The sequence below is a fragment of the Apodemus sylvaticus genome, chromosome 12 (genome assembly GCF_947179515.1).
Source record: "Apodemus sylvaticus chromosome 12, mApoSyl1.1, whole genome shotgun sequence".
Classification (NCBI taxonomy): Eukaryota; Metazoa; Chordata; class Mammalia; order Rodentia; family Muridae; genus Apodemus; species Apodemus sylvaticus.
The window spans coordinates 93,605,716-93,620,289 of NC_067483.1; the positions used below are offsets into that span (position 1 = coordinate 93,605,716).

The 14,574-nt window shown below is 40.8% G+C and overlaps 1 protein-coding gene across 1 annotated transcript in view; it reads right to left on the minus strand.

The window, feature by feature from the left end:
* Positions 1-14,574, minus strand: part of Lyplal1 (lysophospholipase like 1) — a 44,766-nt gene that overhangs the window by 17,826 nt on the left and 12,366 nt on the right. The gene's annotated exons all lie outside the window — the stretch shown is intronic.

Here is a 14,574-nt window from a genome sequence, read left to right on the forward strand (position 1 = left end):
ACAGTAAGAGTAGTATTAAACAGTTGCTTTAATTTCTGAAGGATTGGTATACTATTTTTTTCTGAATCTTATAGTAAAGAATTTATATGGAAAATGCCATATACATACTACATTAACATTTTCTAAAGCTGGTTCACTGTCTTTACTTAACTGTCTAATTCGTACACGCATCGACTTCGGGGAGGCGTGCCATGGGTGATGAGGTCAGAGTGTAATCACTAAGCGCCACCATGAAGATTCCAGGGGCAGAACACAGGGCTTCAGTAATGGTGACAAGTGCCCTTCCCTTGGGAGCCACTTCTCTAGGAGGTAGGACAATTACAGTGCTATGAATCTTTGCCCACTCGTGTTCATTAGTACTACATAATAAACTTCATGTTCTGTACACATACTGTGCACGTTGCAAATATTCCAATTATAATGTGGCTAAAGGTTTCAGGTCTAAGTTCTGTGTTAGCAGAGGCTTAGAAAGTGTGTGTGTGTGTGTGTGTGTGTGTGTGTAATGACAATTTTGGAGATGCTTTATTGTGGGTCTACCTGCTCTTCAGCCCATAAGGTCCACAAGCGCAGTGGGAACAGAGAGGACAAGCGGGGATTTTCGGAAGCCCTGTGAGTACTTAGAGTAAATGACCATACAGGACCAGCTATCAGGAGGCAGATCAACTTTACTTAGGGTGAGTCAAGGCTTATCAAGTTTTGGGGGATTAAGAGTAAGAGCATCCAGGCTGGGAAAAGGTCATTGATTGGGGGTTCAGGTACCAAAATGACTCATTAACATGGGGAAGCATTTCAGGGATCCTAGGTGTTGGCTGAGCAGGTTCCTATGAGGAAAAAGGACATTGATTCTGTTATCTAAACAAGGCTATGTGCCATTCCTCATGTAGACATATACATGGAAGCCTAAAATTCCCCAGATAAGGACAGAGAAAGAGAAGACCTGCTATAAGAAGGGAGTTTCGCATATTGTGAGGAGCCCAGAAGACATCCAGTCATGGAGGATTTAGACCTTAATTAGCAGAATTTTCCCATGCTTTGTGGAAATCATAAAACATCTCTGCTAAAACATGGAGAATGAAGGACTGCCTGAGATTAGAGACAGGCAATTTGACCATAGGTGCACTGCCCATTCCTTGAAAAACTCTCATTTTCTCACCTACCAGCAAAATCTGTGGTTTCCTTTATGTACAAAACTGCCACAGATGAGCTACACAGCAACACTGTGATTGACAGGTATCTCAACCAATCACAGCGACTCTTACCTCTTCCACTTCCTTTTTCAGACTCAGCTTCTCAGACTCACTTTCTAAGCCACTTAGATAAAAGTATGAAACTTGTAGCTTAGAGAAGATGTGAAAGGCAGGGACAAAAAGACAACAGCGAAGCGGGATCTGCTTCCTCACTCTCCTCTGAGACCACAAGGGAACGTGCAGCACGCCCAACAGCCTCTCCAGAGTCTGCAACTCACTAAGTAGTGCTGAGGGGCATGGACAAGCCACCACTTTCCCTGATGATGATACCACAGCAGACAAAGGGACAGTCAACCTGGAAGCCTGGTTGCATTGGAAACTTTTCCTGGAAAAACTGAAAGAACCCTAGAAACAAGGAAGATGCTCTGACTAAAATGTAACAAAATCCCATAAACATAACAAAATCCCTTAAATGTAACGAAAGCTCATGCACCCCTCTTAAGCCTATAAACAGAACCATGCAGTAGATGCTGCTTTGGAATGAGCCTTCTTGTATTATGATACATGCAATGAACATCCCTGTCAATGCAGAACACCAAATTTCTCCTCTTTCTGCATGTATAAATAATGTTACCCATATGGGAGTGTGTTACTGTATACTAAGTATATACATACACATTGGTTCAGTTCCCATATATACAACTTTGACTTCTGAGATAATAGATCTGATTTGATTTTTGCTTATTTACTTACCTCTTCCATTTTTTCTATAGTAGCAAACAGTCTTAAACCATTTGGAACTAGACACTCAGTGCTTTTCCACATATATTAAAACATAACCTTTCAACACTACTTTTCTCCTGAGTACTACGGCCTTTCAAAACTAGAACCCACAGTCTAGTTCCCATACGTATGCACTCTTCTCCACAATGTCTCACAGAAATCCATCTGGACAGTCCTCACCTATGCACCTTCTCATTAGTGAATGCTGGATTCCCAAATTCTGTCTAAGTCACTGGGCATTTTGGTCCCTGCCAGCCCTACTGGCTCCCTTCCCTATGCATCAAATAATTATATAAACCAATGCAATGTATTTTATAAGTTAGTGGATATACTCAAATGGGAGCACGCTAGTACCTAGCACCTCCACCAGTACCTGCTTGTACAGATGCTTTAGGGAATGGTAGTTTTCCTTGTGGTAGAATGATGGATTTTTACCATGGAGGCAACTTCAAAACATGTACTAAAGCAAAAACAGTTTTCATTGGTTTAAAATGGAAAACTATACTCAGTTTTAACTTATTAGTTCAAATGCTTTTGACATGGCAACCACCATCTTGGGATCACTTGAGGTGGGGCACTCCCTTTCCTAAGGAGGCACCCCCACCCCCACTTCCCCACTCCCTATTCCCCCCTTCACCTGCAAACCCTTTCAGACAATAGAGTATTCCCATCCATCAGTGCTGGTTAATCTTGCCTATTCTAAATCATCATATCAATGGAAACAATGACTGATACAATTAGCTTCTTTTTTTCTAGCAGGTTTTAAAGTTTTTCTCATTAATTCAGAAGAGCACTTCTATATTATTGGCAAAGACTTGCCTTCTGTTTCAAGTGTTTCTTTTTTCCTAAATATATTTTGCATATTCATATCTACTTAAAGTAGCCTTTAAATTATTTTATAATTTAATTAGAATATGATTACATCATTATAAAGTATTATTTTATCAGATAAAAGAATTCATACTTGAAAGCATTTGAAATATCTTCATTAAAATGTTCACATTCACCTTTTCTGCTGGGGCAGACTCTTGGATGGTCTACTCTAGTAAAGACACCACATCCTGATCCATCCTAGAGAACCTGCTGCACTCAGAGCAGTTGGTAAGAACCACCACAACCCCCACCACCTCCAGAGCCATTGCCCACAAACTGCCACCCCTCCTGAATACCACTCCTCTCCCTCCTCTTCCGTCCCTTCTGCCCCTTCGGCCCGGTTGTTTCTGCTGAGGCAGACTCTTGGCTGGTCTGCTCCAATGAAGATACCATATCCTTATCCATCTTAGAGAACCATCTGCACTCCGAGCAGTTGAGGACCTGCTACACTCTGAGCAGTTGAGGACCTGCTACACTCTGAGCAGTTGAGGACCTGCTACACTCCGAACAGTTGAAGATCTACTGCATTCAGAGTAGTTGAGGATCAACTCTACTCAGAGCAGTTGGACAACATCTTGACTGCTCCACTGAAGATGCAACAGTCTGAAGGCCTCCCAGGAGATCTATTGCAGCCAGGGCAACAGAACAGCAGCTTCTCTGCCCCTCTAAAGAGCCCACAGGCGGAAGGACCCACAGGTTGTCTGCCACAGCAAGGGCCGCAGGGGCTACCAAGAGACCTGAAGTAACCCAGGGACAAAAGAGGCAGACTCCAAACAGTAATGCAGATCAAAAAACACCAGGAATATCCAGATAGTGAAAGGCAAGCACAAGACTTTAAGCAGCAGAAGCCAATATATGTGGGCATCATCAGAAACCAGGTCTCCCACAACAGCAAGCCCTGAATACAACAACACAGCTGAAAATCAGGAAACTGACCTAAAATCCTATCTCATGAGGATAATAGAGTCCTTTAAGAAGGATATCATTAACTCACTGAAAGAAATACAGGAAAACACAGGTAAACAGGTGAGTGAATTGAATAAAGTGATCCAAGACCTAAAAGTGTAAGTAGAAACAATAAAGAAAACACAAATGGAGGCAAACATGGAAAACCTAGGAAAGAGGTCAGGAATTACAGGTGTAAGTATCGCCAACAGAATATAAGAGATTGAAAATCTTCTCAGGTGTAGAGGATACCATAGAAGAGATTGACAGAACTGTCAAAGAAAATTCAAAACATAAAAAACTCCTAACCCAAAGCATCCAAGAAATTCAGGACACAATGAAAAGACCAAATCTAAGAATAATTGGAATAAAGAAGAATGAAGATTCCCAGCTCAAAGGACCTGAAAATGTCTTCAACAAAATCATAGGAAAAAAAAAAAAAAACTTCCTCAACCTAAAGAAAGAGGTGGCCATAAAGGTACAAGATGCCTATAGAAGACCAAATAAATGGGACCAGAAAAGAAAATCCTCTTGTCACATAATAATCAAAACAATAAATGCACAGAACAAAGAAAGAAAATTAAAAGCTACAAGGAAACAGAGCCAAGTAACCAACAGAGGTAGACCTATCAGCATTATACCAGACTTCTCAACAGTGACTATGAAAGCCAGAACAGCCTGGTCAGAGGTCATGCAGACTCTAAGAGAACACCAATGCCAGCCCAGGCTACTATACCCAGAAAAACTCTCAATCAACATAGATGGAGAAACCAAAATATTCTAGAACAAAACCAAATTCAAACAGTATCTATCTACCAATCCAGCCCTACAGAGGATCCTATAAATAAATCTCCAACACAAGGAAGGTACCTATACCAAAGAAAGGACAAGATACTAAGCATCTCACAACAAAGCCAAAAGGAGAGAACCGCAAGCACATAAAGCCACCTACAAAAACAAACATATCAGGAACCAACAGTCATCTCCCTTTAATATCTCTGTATATTAATGGGCTCAACTCACCTATAAAAAGACATAAGCTAACTGACTGGATATACAAACAAGATCCAGCATTTTGCTGCATACAAGAATCACACCTCAATAACAAAGACAGACACTATCTCAGAGAAAAAGGATGGAAAAAAATCTTCCAAGCAAATGGTCTGAGGAAACAAGCAGGAGTTGCCATCCTCATATCCAATAAAACAGACTTTTAACTTTAAAAGTTATCAAGTGTGATGAAAAAGGACACTTCATATTCATCAAGGGGAAAATCCACCAAGAGAAAGTCTCAATTCTGAACATCTATGCCCCAAATGCAAGAGCACCCACATTCATAAAAGAAACTTTACTAAAGCTCAAAACACACATTGACTCCCACACAATAATAAAGGGAGACTTCAACACCACACTCTCACCAATGAACAGGTCATTGAAACAAACTAAACAGAGACACAGTGAAACTAAGAGAGGTTATGAACCAAATGGATTGAACAGATATCTACAGAACATATCACCCTAAAACAAAAGAATACACCGTCTTCTCAGCACTTCATGTAACTTCTCCAAAATCAACCATATAACTGGTCACAAAACAACCCTCAACCAAGACAAGAAGATTGAAATAATACCATGCATACTATCAGATCATGATGGCCTAAAGCTGGCCTTCAATAACAACAAAAGATATAGAAAGCCCACATACACGTGGAAACTCAACAACTCTTTACTTAATGATAACTTGGTCAGGGAAGAAATAAAGAAATTAAAGACTTCCTGGAATTTAATGAAAATGTTGTCACATCATGCCCAAACTTATGGGACACAATGAAAGCAGTGCTAAGAGGAAAGTTCATAGCACTAAGTGCCCTGGTAAAGAAACTGGAGCAATCTTACACTAACAACTTAACAGCACACCTGAGAGCTCTAGAACAAACTCACCCAAGAGGAGTAGATGGCAGGAAATAGTCAAACTCAAGGCTGAAATCAACCAAACAGAAACAAAGAAAACAATACAAAGAATCAAAAAAAAAAAAAAAACAAAAACAAAAAACAAAACAAAACAAAAACCTAGAAGCTGGTTCTTTGAATCAATATAGATAAACCCCTAGCCAAACTAAGTAGAGGGCTAAGAGGCAGTATCCAAATTAACAAAATTTGAAATGAAAAGGGAGACATAACAACAGAAATGGAGGAAATTCAAAAATATTATCAGATTCTACTATAAAATCCTATATTCAACAAAACTGGAAAATCTAGATGAACTGGATGGTTTTCTAGACAGATACCTCACACCAAAGTTAAATCAAGAGCAGGTAAACTATTTAAACAGGCCCATATTGCACAAGGAAATAGAAAAAGTCATTAAAAACTTTCCAACCAAAAACAAAAACAAAAACAAAAAAACAAAACTAAAAAAAGGGCCAGATAGATTTAGTGCAGAATTCTACCAGACCTTCAAAAAAGACCTGATACCAATTTTCCTCAAACTAGTCCATAAAATAAAAAGAGAAGAAACATTACCTAACTCATTCTATGAAGACACAATTACTCTTATACCTACACCACACAAGAACCCAACCAAAAAAAGAGAACTTCAGACTAATCTTGCTTATGAATATCAATGCAAAAATACTCGACAAAATTCTTGCAAACCAAATCCAAGAATACATCAAAACAACCATTCACCAAGATCAAGTAGGCTTCATCTGAGGGATGCAAGGTTGGTTTAATATATGAAAATCAATTAATGTAATCCACTATATAAACAAACTCAAAGAAAAAATCACATGATCATCTTCTTAGATGCAGAAAAAAGCCTTTGACAAAATACAAAATCCCTTTATGTTAAAAGTATTGGAGAGATCAGGAACTCAAGGTCCATACCTAATCATAATAAAAGCAATTTATTGCAAACCAACATCCAATATCAAATTAATGGAGACATACTTGAAGCAATCCCACTGAAATTGGGGACAAGACAAGGATGCCCACTCTCCCCATATCTATTCAATATAGTATTTGAAGTGCTAGCTAGAACAACAAGACAACAAAAAGAGATCAAGGGAATACAAATTGGCAAAAAAGAAATAAAGGGCTTTTTGGTTCGGGGCAGCGGCGGCGGCGGCGGCAGCAGTAGCTGGTCCAGCTGAAGGGCCATCAGCGGTGGAACCAAGGCGACACAGGGTCCAGTTAGGCCCTGCGCCCACGACCACTGACCTTCGCTGACCAGCCGGGCGGCAAGCAGCTGCGGTTCTGCGGAGCCTTTCGCTGCATGGAAGCCACTTCAGAACTCGGCTTCCCGCCAGTCAGGAGAGACTCACCTCCATCTTGATTCCGGGCTCCAGAGATCTGTCAGACTGAGGTACACAAACATAATCCTAGGCCCAACACCGCAGGGGTCTGAGCCTGACGGGCGTTGGCCTGCACCCAGGCCCTGGGCTGTTCGAGTGGCCATCGGGGTGCCAACCCAGCCAGGAGTTTTTTTTTTGCCCTGGCCGGCGCACGCGCCGCCATTTTGCCTACAGGACCCAGAGTGCTCGGGAGGGCAGAGACTGCTAACAAGCGTAGCCTGAGGCTAACAAAACGGGGGTCTAGGCCCCAAAAGGCACAGGACTGACCCCAAGAACTGGGCGGCTTGGTGGGCCATCTGTGTGTCAACCCGCCCAGGAGGTTATTAGCACAACAGACTCTCCCGGTGCTTTCGGGGAGCGCGGACGCGCACGCCCGCCATCCGGGTCACCTGGCGGACCCAAATAACAGTCATAGCCCTAGGGGAACTTTGCTCGGACCTTGGCCTCCCAGGCTTTTGCCTGGACTCAGGGCCTGGGCGACAAGGCTAACCTAGTGTGCGCTAGCACGGTTGGGGAAATCGGCTGCCCAGCGGAGTGAGCGGAACACAGGGGAGGTCACAGCAGCATACACCTGCGGAGCTCCCTGGGGGTGCACACGGGTTCCATCTGGTCCACAGACACAATCTGGGGCAAAGCCTCAGGCAGAAGCCCTCAGGTCAACTCTCTCCGCTTCAGATCAGCCTGGGTGCCCGTACCACATCTCCAGGTCCCTCAAGAGGCTAGTGGGGGCTTCCGGGCGGCCAGCTGGGAGAAGTCGGTGTGCTCCAATAAATCCTGCGGGTCCCAGCGGGAGCCTTCAGGTGCCTGCTTCGGGATCTGAACAGCCTGGACAACAGCACCCTGTCTACAGGCAGTGCAGGGTGTAAGCTGTGCACCAGAGGCCAACGGGGAAGGGGCAGCTTGCACTGGTGAGTCCAGCACTGACAAGACCAAGTAACACCAGTGAGAGCTAGATGGCAAAAGGCAAACGCAGGAACGTCACTAACAGAAATCAAGGCAATATGGCAACATCTGAACCCAATTCTCCTCTACCAGCAAGTCCTGGATACCCCATCACACCAGTAAAACAAGATTTGGATTTAAAATCACTGGTCATGATGCTGGTACAGGAACACATGAAGGACATTCAGGAGAAAATGGATCAAAAGTTAGAAGCCCTTGCAAGGGAAACACAAAAATCATTGAAAGAAATCCAGGAGAATACAAAAGCCAACAAGGAGGAAATGCAAAAAACACTTAAAGAAATACAGGAGAACTTTGCTCAACAGGCTGAGGTCATGAAAGACGAAACACAAAAATCTCTTAAAGAAATACAGGAGAACTTTGGTCAACAGGCTGAGGTCATGAAAGAAAAAACACAAAAATCTCTTAAAGAGTTACAGGAAAGCACAAACAAGCAAGTGAAGGAGCTAAGCAAAACCATCCAGGATCTAAAATCAGAAGTAGAAACAACTAAGAAAACTCAAAAGGAGACAACTTTGGAGATAGAAAGCCTTGGGAAGAAATCAGGGGACAGAGATGCAAATATCAACAACAGAAGACAAGAAATAGAAGAAAGAATCTCAGATGCTGAAGATTCCATAGAAACCATGGACTCAACAGTTAAAGAAAATGCAAAATGCAAAAAGCTTGTAACCCAAAATATCCAGGAAATCCAGGACACAATGAGAAGACCAAACCTAAGGATTATAGGCATAGATAAGAGTGAAGATTTACAACTTAAAGGGCCAGCAAATATCTTCAATAAAATTATGGAAGAAAACTTCCCTAACCTAAAGAGAGAGATGCCCATGAATATACAAGAAGCCTACAGAACTCCAAACAGACTGGACCAGAACAGAAATACTTCCCGTCACATAATAATCAAAACACCAAATGTTCTAAACAAAGAAAGAATATTAAAGGCAGTAAGAGAAAAAGGCCAAGTAACATATAAAGGAAGACCTATCAGAATCACAGCAGACTTTTCACCTGAGACTATGAAGGCTAGAAGGTCCTGGGCAGATCTCATGCAGACTCTAAGAGAACACAAATGCCAACCAAAACTACTATATCCAGCAAAACTCTCAATCACCATAGATGGAGAAACTAAGATATTTCACGACAAAACCAAGTTTACCCAATATCTATCCACAAACCCAGCCCTAAAAAGGATAATAGGAGGACAACACCAATACAAGGAGGGAAACTTCACCCTGAAAAAAGCAAGATAGTAACCTTTCATCAAACCCAAAAGAAGGTAAGCAATCAAATTTAAAAAATAACGTCAAAAATGATAGGAAGTAACAATCACTATTCCTTAATATCTCTTAACATCAATGGACTCAATGCCCCAATAAAAAGACACAGACTAACTGACTGGATACGTAAACAGGACCCTACATTTTGCTGCTTACAGGAAACACACCTCAGGGTCAAAGACAAACACTACCTTAGAGTAAAAGGCTGGAAGACAATTTTACAAGCAAATGGTCTCAGGAAACAAGCTGGAGTAGCCATTTTAATATCAGATAAAATTGACTTTCAACCCAAAGTCATCAAAAGAGACTCTGAGGGACACTTCTTGCTGGTCAAAGGAAAAATACAACAAGAAGAACTGTCAATCCTGAACATCTATGCTCCAAATGCAAGGGCACCCTCTTTCATAAAAGAAACTTTATTAAAACTAAAAGCACACATTGCACCTAACACAATAATTGTGGGTGACTTCAACACTGCACTTTCCTCAATGGACCGATCAGGAAAACAGAAACTAAACAAGGACACAATGAAACTAATTGAAGCTTTGGACCAATTAGATTTAACTGATATATATAGAACATTCTATCCTAAAACAAAAGAATATACCTTTTTTTCAGCACCTCATGGTACCTTCTCCAAAATCGACCATATAATTGGTCACAAGACAGACCTCAACAAATATAAGAAGATAGAACTAATCCCATGCCTCCTATCTGATCACTATGGAATAAAAGTGGTCTTCAATAGCAACAGAAACAACAGAAAACCCACATACACGTGGAAATTGAACAATACTCTACTCAATGATACCTTGATCAAGGAAGAAATAAAGAAAGAAATTAAAGACATTTTAGAACACAATGAAAATGAAAACACAACATACCCAAATCTATGGGACACAATGAAAGCAGTGCTAAGAGGAAAACTCATAGCCCTGAGTGCCTCCAAAAAGAAAATGGAGAGAGCATACATTACCAACTTAATGACACACCTGAAAGCCCTAGAACAAAAAGAAGCTATTTCACCCAGGAGGAGTAGAAGGCAGGAAATCATCAAACTCAGGGCCGAAATCAATCAAGTAGAAACAAAGAGAACCATACAAAAAATCAACAAAACCAGGAGCTGGTTCTTTGAGAAAATCAACAAGATAGATAAACCCTTAGCCAGACTGACCAAAGGGCACAGAGAAAGTATCCAAATTAACAAACTTAGAAATGAGAAGGGAGACATAACAACGGAAACTGAGGAAATCCAAAAAATCATCAGATCCTACTACAAGAGCCTGTACTCAAAACAACTGGAGAATCTGGAGGAAATGGACAATTTCCTTGACAGATACCAAATACCAAAATTAAATCAGGACCAACTAGACCATCTGAACAGTCCCATAAAGCCTAAAGAAATAGAAGGAGTCATAGAAAGTCTTCCAACCAAAAAAAGCACAGGACCAGATGGTTTCAGTGCAGAATTCTACCAGACCTTCAAAGAAGAGTTAACACCAATACTCTTCAAACTATTCCACAAAATAGAAACAGAAGGAACACTACCCAATTCCTTCTACGAAGCCACAATTACGCTGATACCAAAGCCACACAAAGATCCAACAAAGAAAGAGAACTTCAGACCAATTTCCCTTATGAACATCGATGCAAAAATACTCAATAAAATTCTTGCCAACCGAATCCAAGAACACATCAAAACGATCATCCACCATGATCAAGTAGGCTTTATCCCGGGAATGCAGGGTTGGTTCAATATACGGAAATCCATCAATACAATCCACTACATAAACAAACTCAAAGAACAAAACCACATGGTCATTTCATTGGATGCTGAAAAAGCATTTGACAAAATTCAGCATCCCTTCATGCTTAAAGTCTTGGAGAGAACAGGAATTCAAGGCCCATACCTAAACATAGTAAAAGCAATATACAGCAAACCGGTAGCCAGCATCAAACTAAATGGAGAGAAACTTGAAGCAATCCCACTGAAATCAGGGACCAGACAAGGCTGCCCCCTTTCTCCTTATCTTTTCAATATTGTACTTGAGGTACTAGCTTGGGCAATTCGACAACATAAGGAGGTCAAAGGGATACAAATTGGAAAGGAGGAAGTCAAACTATCATTATTTGCAGACGACATGATAGTCTACCTAAGTGACCCAAAAAACTCCACTAGAGAGCTCCTACAGCTGATAAACAACTTCAGCAAAGTGGCAGGTTATAAAATCAACTCAAGCAAATCAGTGGCCTTCCTATACTCAAAGGATAAGCAGGCTGAGAAAGAAATTAGGGAAATGACCCCCTTCACAATAGCCACAAACAGTATAAAGTATCTTGGGGTGACTCTTACCAAACATGCGAAAGATCTGTATGACAAGAACTTCAAGACTCTGAAGAAGGAAATGGAAGAAGACCTCAAAAAATGGGAAAACCTCCCATGCTCATGGATCGGTAGAATCAATATAGTTAAAATGGCCATTTTGCCTAAAGCACTATACAGATTCAATGCAATACCCATCAAAATCCCAACTCAATTCTTCACAGAGTTAGAAAGAGCAATTATCAAATTCATCTGGAACAACAAAAAACCCAGGATAGCTAAAACTATTCTCAGCAACAAAAGAAAATCTGGGGGAATCAGTATCCCTGACCTCAAGCAATACTACAGAGCAATAGTGTTAAAAACTGCATGGTATTGGTACAGTGACAGGCAGGAGGATCAATGGAACAGGATTGAAGATCCAGAAATGAACCCACACACCTATGGCCACTTGATCCTCGACAAAGAGGCTGAAAACATCCAATGGAAAAAAGATAGCCTTTTCAACAAATGGTGCTGGTTCAACTGGAGGTCAGCATGCAGAAGAATGCGAATTGATCCATCCTTGTCTCCTTGTACTAAGCTCAAATCCAAATGGATCAAGGACCTCCACATAAAGCCAGACACTCTGAAGCTAATAGAAAAGAAACTTGAGGACATCGGTACAGGGAGAAAGTTTCTAAACAGAACACCAATAGCGTATGCTCTAAGAGCAAGAATTGACAAATGGGACCTCATAAGGTTACAGAGTTTCTGTAAGGCAAAGGACACCATCAAGAGGACAGATCGGCAACCAACAAATTGGGAAAAGATCTTCACCAATCCTACATCAGATAGAGGGCTAATATCCAATATATATAAAGAACTCAAGAAGTTAGACTCCAGAAAACCGAACAACCCTATTAAAAAATGGGGTACAGAGTTAAACAAAGAATTCTCACCTGAAGAACTTCGGATGGCGGAGAAGCATCTTAAAAAATGCTCAACTTCATTAGTCATTAGGGAAATGCAAATCAAAACAACCCTAAGATTTCATCTTACACCAGTCAGAATGGCTAAGATTAAAAATTCAGGAGACAGCAGGTGTTGGAGAGGGTGCGGAGAAAGAGGAACACTCCTCCACTGCTGGTGGGGTTGCAAATTGGTACAACCACTCTGGAAATCAGTCTGGCGGTTCCTCCGAAAACTGGGCACCTCACTTCCTGAAGATCGTGCTATACCACTCCTGGGCATATACCCAGAGGATTCCCCACCATGTAATAAGGATACATGCTCTACTATGTTCATAGCAGCCCTAGTTATAATTGCCAGATGCTGGAAAGAACCCAGGTATCCCTCAACAGAAGAGTGGATGCAAAAAATGTGGTATATCTACAATGGAGTACTATTCAGCCATTAGAAACAATGAATTCATGAAATTCTTAGGCAAATGGATGGAGCTAGAGAACATCATACTAAGTGAGGTAACCCAGACTCAAAAGGTGAATCATGGTATGCACTCACTAATAAGTGGTTATTAACCTAGAAAACTGGAATACCCAAATCATAATCCACACATCAAATGAGATACAAGAAGAAAGCAGGAGTGGTCCCTGGTTCTGGAAAGACTCAGTGAAACAGTATTTGGCAAAACCAGAACGGGGAACTGGGAAGGGGTGGGAGGGAGGACAGGGGAAGAGAAGGGGGCTTACGGGACTTTTGGGGAGGGGGGGGCTAGAAAAGGGGAAATCATTTGAAATGTAAATAAATTATATCGAATAAAAAAAAGTGACTGATAAAAAAAAAAGAAATAAAGGTATCACTATTTGCAGATAATATGATAGTATACATAAGCGACCCCAAAAATTCTACCAGAGAACTTCTGCAACTGATAAACAACTTCAGCAAAGTAGCCCGATATATAATTAACTCAAATAAATCAGTAGCTTTCCTTTATACAAATAATAATAAATAGGCTGAGAAAGAAATTATGGAAACAACTCCCTTCACAATAGCTACGAATAATATAAAATATCTTGGGGTAACTCTAACCAGACAAGTGTACTACCTGTATGACAATAACTTCAAGTCTCTAAAGAAAGAAATCTAAGATCTCAAAAAATGGAGAGATCTCCCATGCTCAAGGATTAGCAGAATTAGCATAGTAAAAATGGACATCCTACCAAAGGCAATCTATAGATTCAATGTAATCCCCATCAAAATCCCAACACAATTCTTCAAAGACATGGAAAGAACATTTCTCAAATTCATCTGGAAAGGAAAAAAAAGAAGAAGAAAAGAAAAAGAAAAAAAACCAAACCAAACAGAATAGTGAAACAATTAACAATAAAAGAGTGGCTGGAGGAATCACCATCCCTGACCTCAAGCTTTACTACAGAGCAATAGTGATAAAGCATGTATGATATTGGTACAGAGACAGACATGTTGATCAATGGCATAGAACTGAAGACCCAGAAGTAAAACCACACACAGATACTTGATCTTTGACAAAGAAGCCAAAAGTATACAATGGAAAAAAGAAAACATCTTCAATAAATGGTGCTGGTCTAACTGGCTGTTTGTATGTAGAAAAATGAAAATAGACCCGTATTTGTCACCTTGCAGAAAGCTCAAGTCCAAGTGGATCAAGGACCTCAACATAAAACCAGATACACTGAGTCTAATAGAAGAGAAAGTGGGAAAGAGCCTCAAACTCATTGGCACAGGGGAAATTTCATGAACAGAACACCAATTGCTCAGGCTCTAAGATCAAGAATTGATAAATGGGACCTCATAAAACTAGAAAGCTTCTGTAAGGCAAAGGACATAGTCAATAAGACAAATTGGCAACTTATAGATTGGGAAAACAATATTCACTAACTCCACATTTG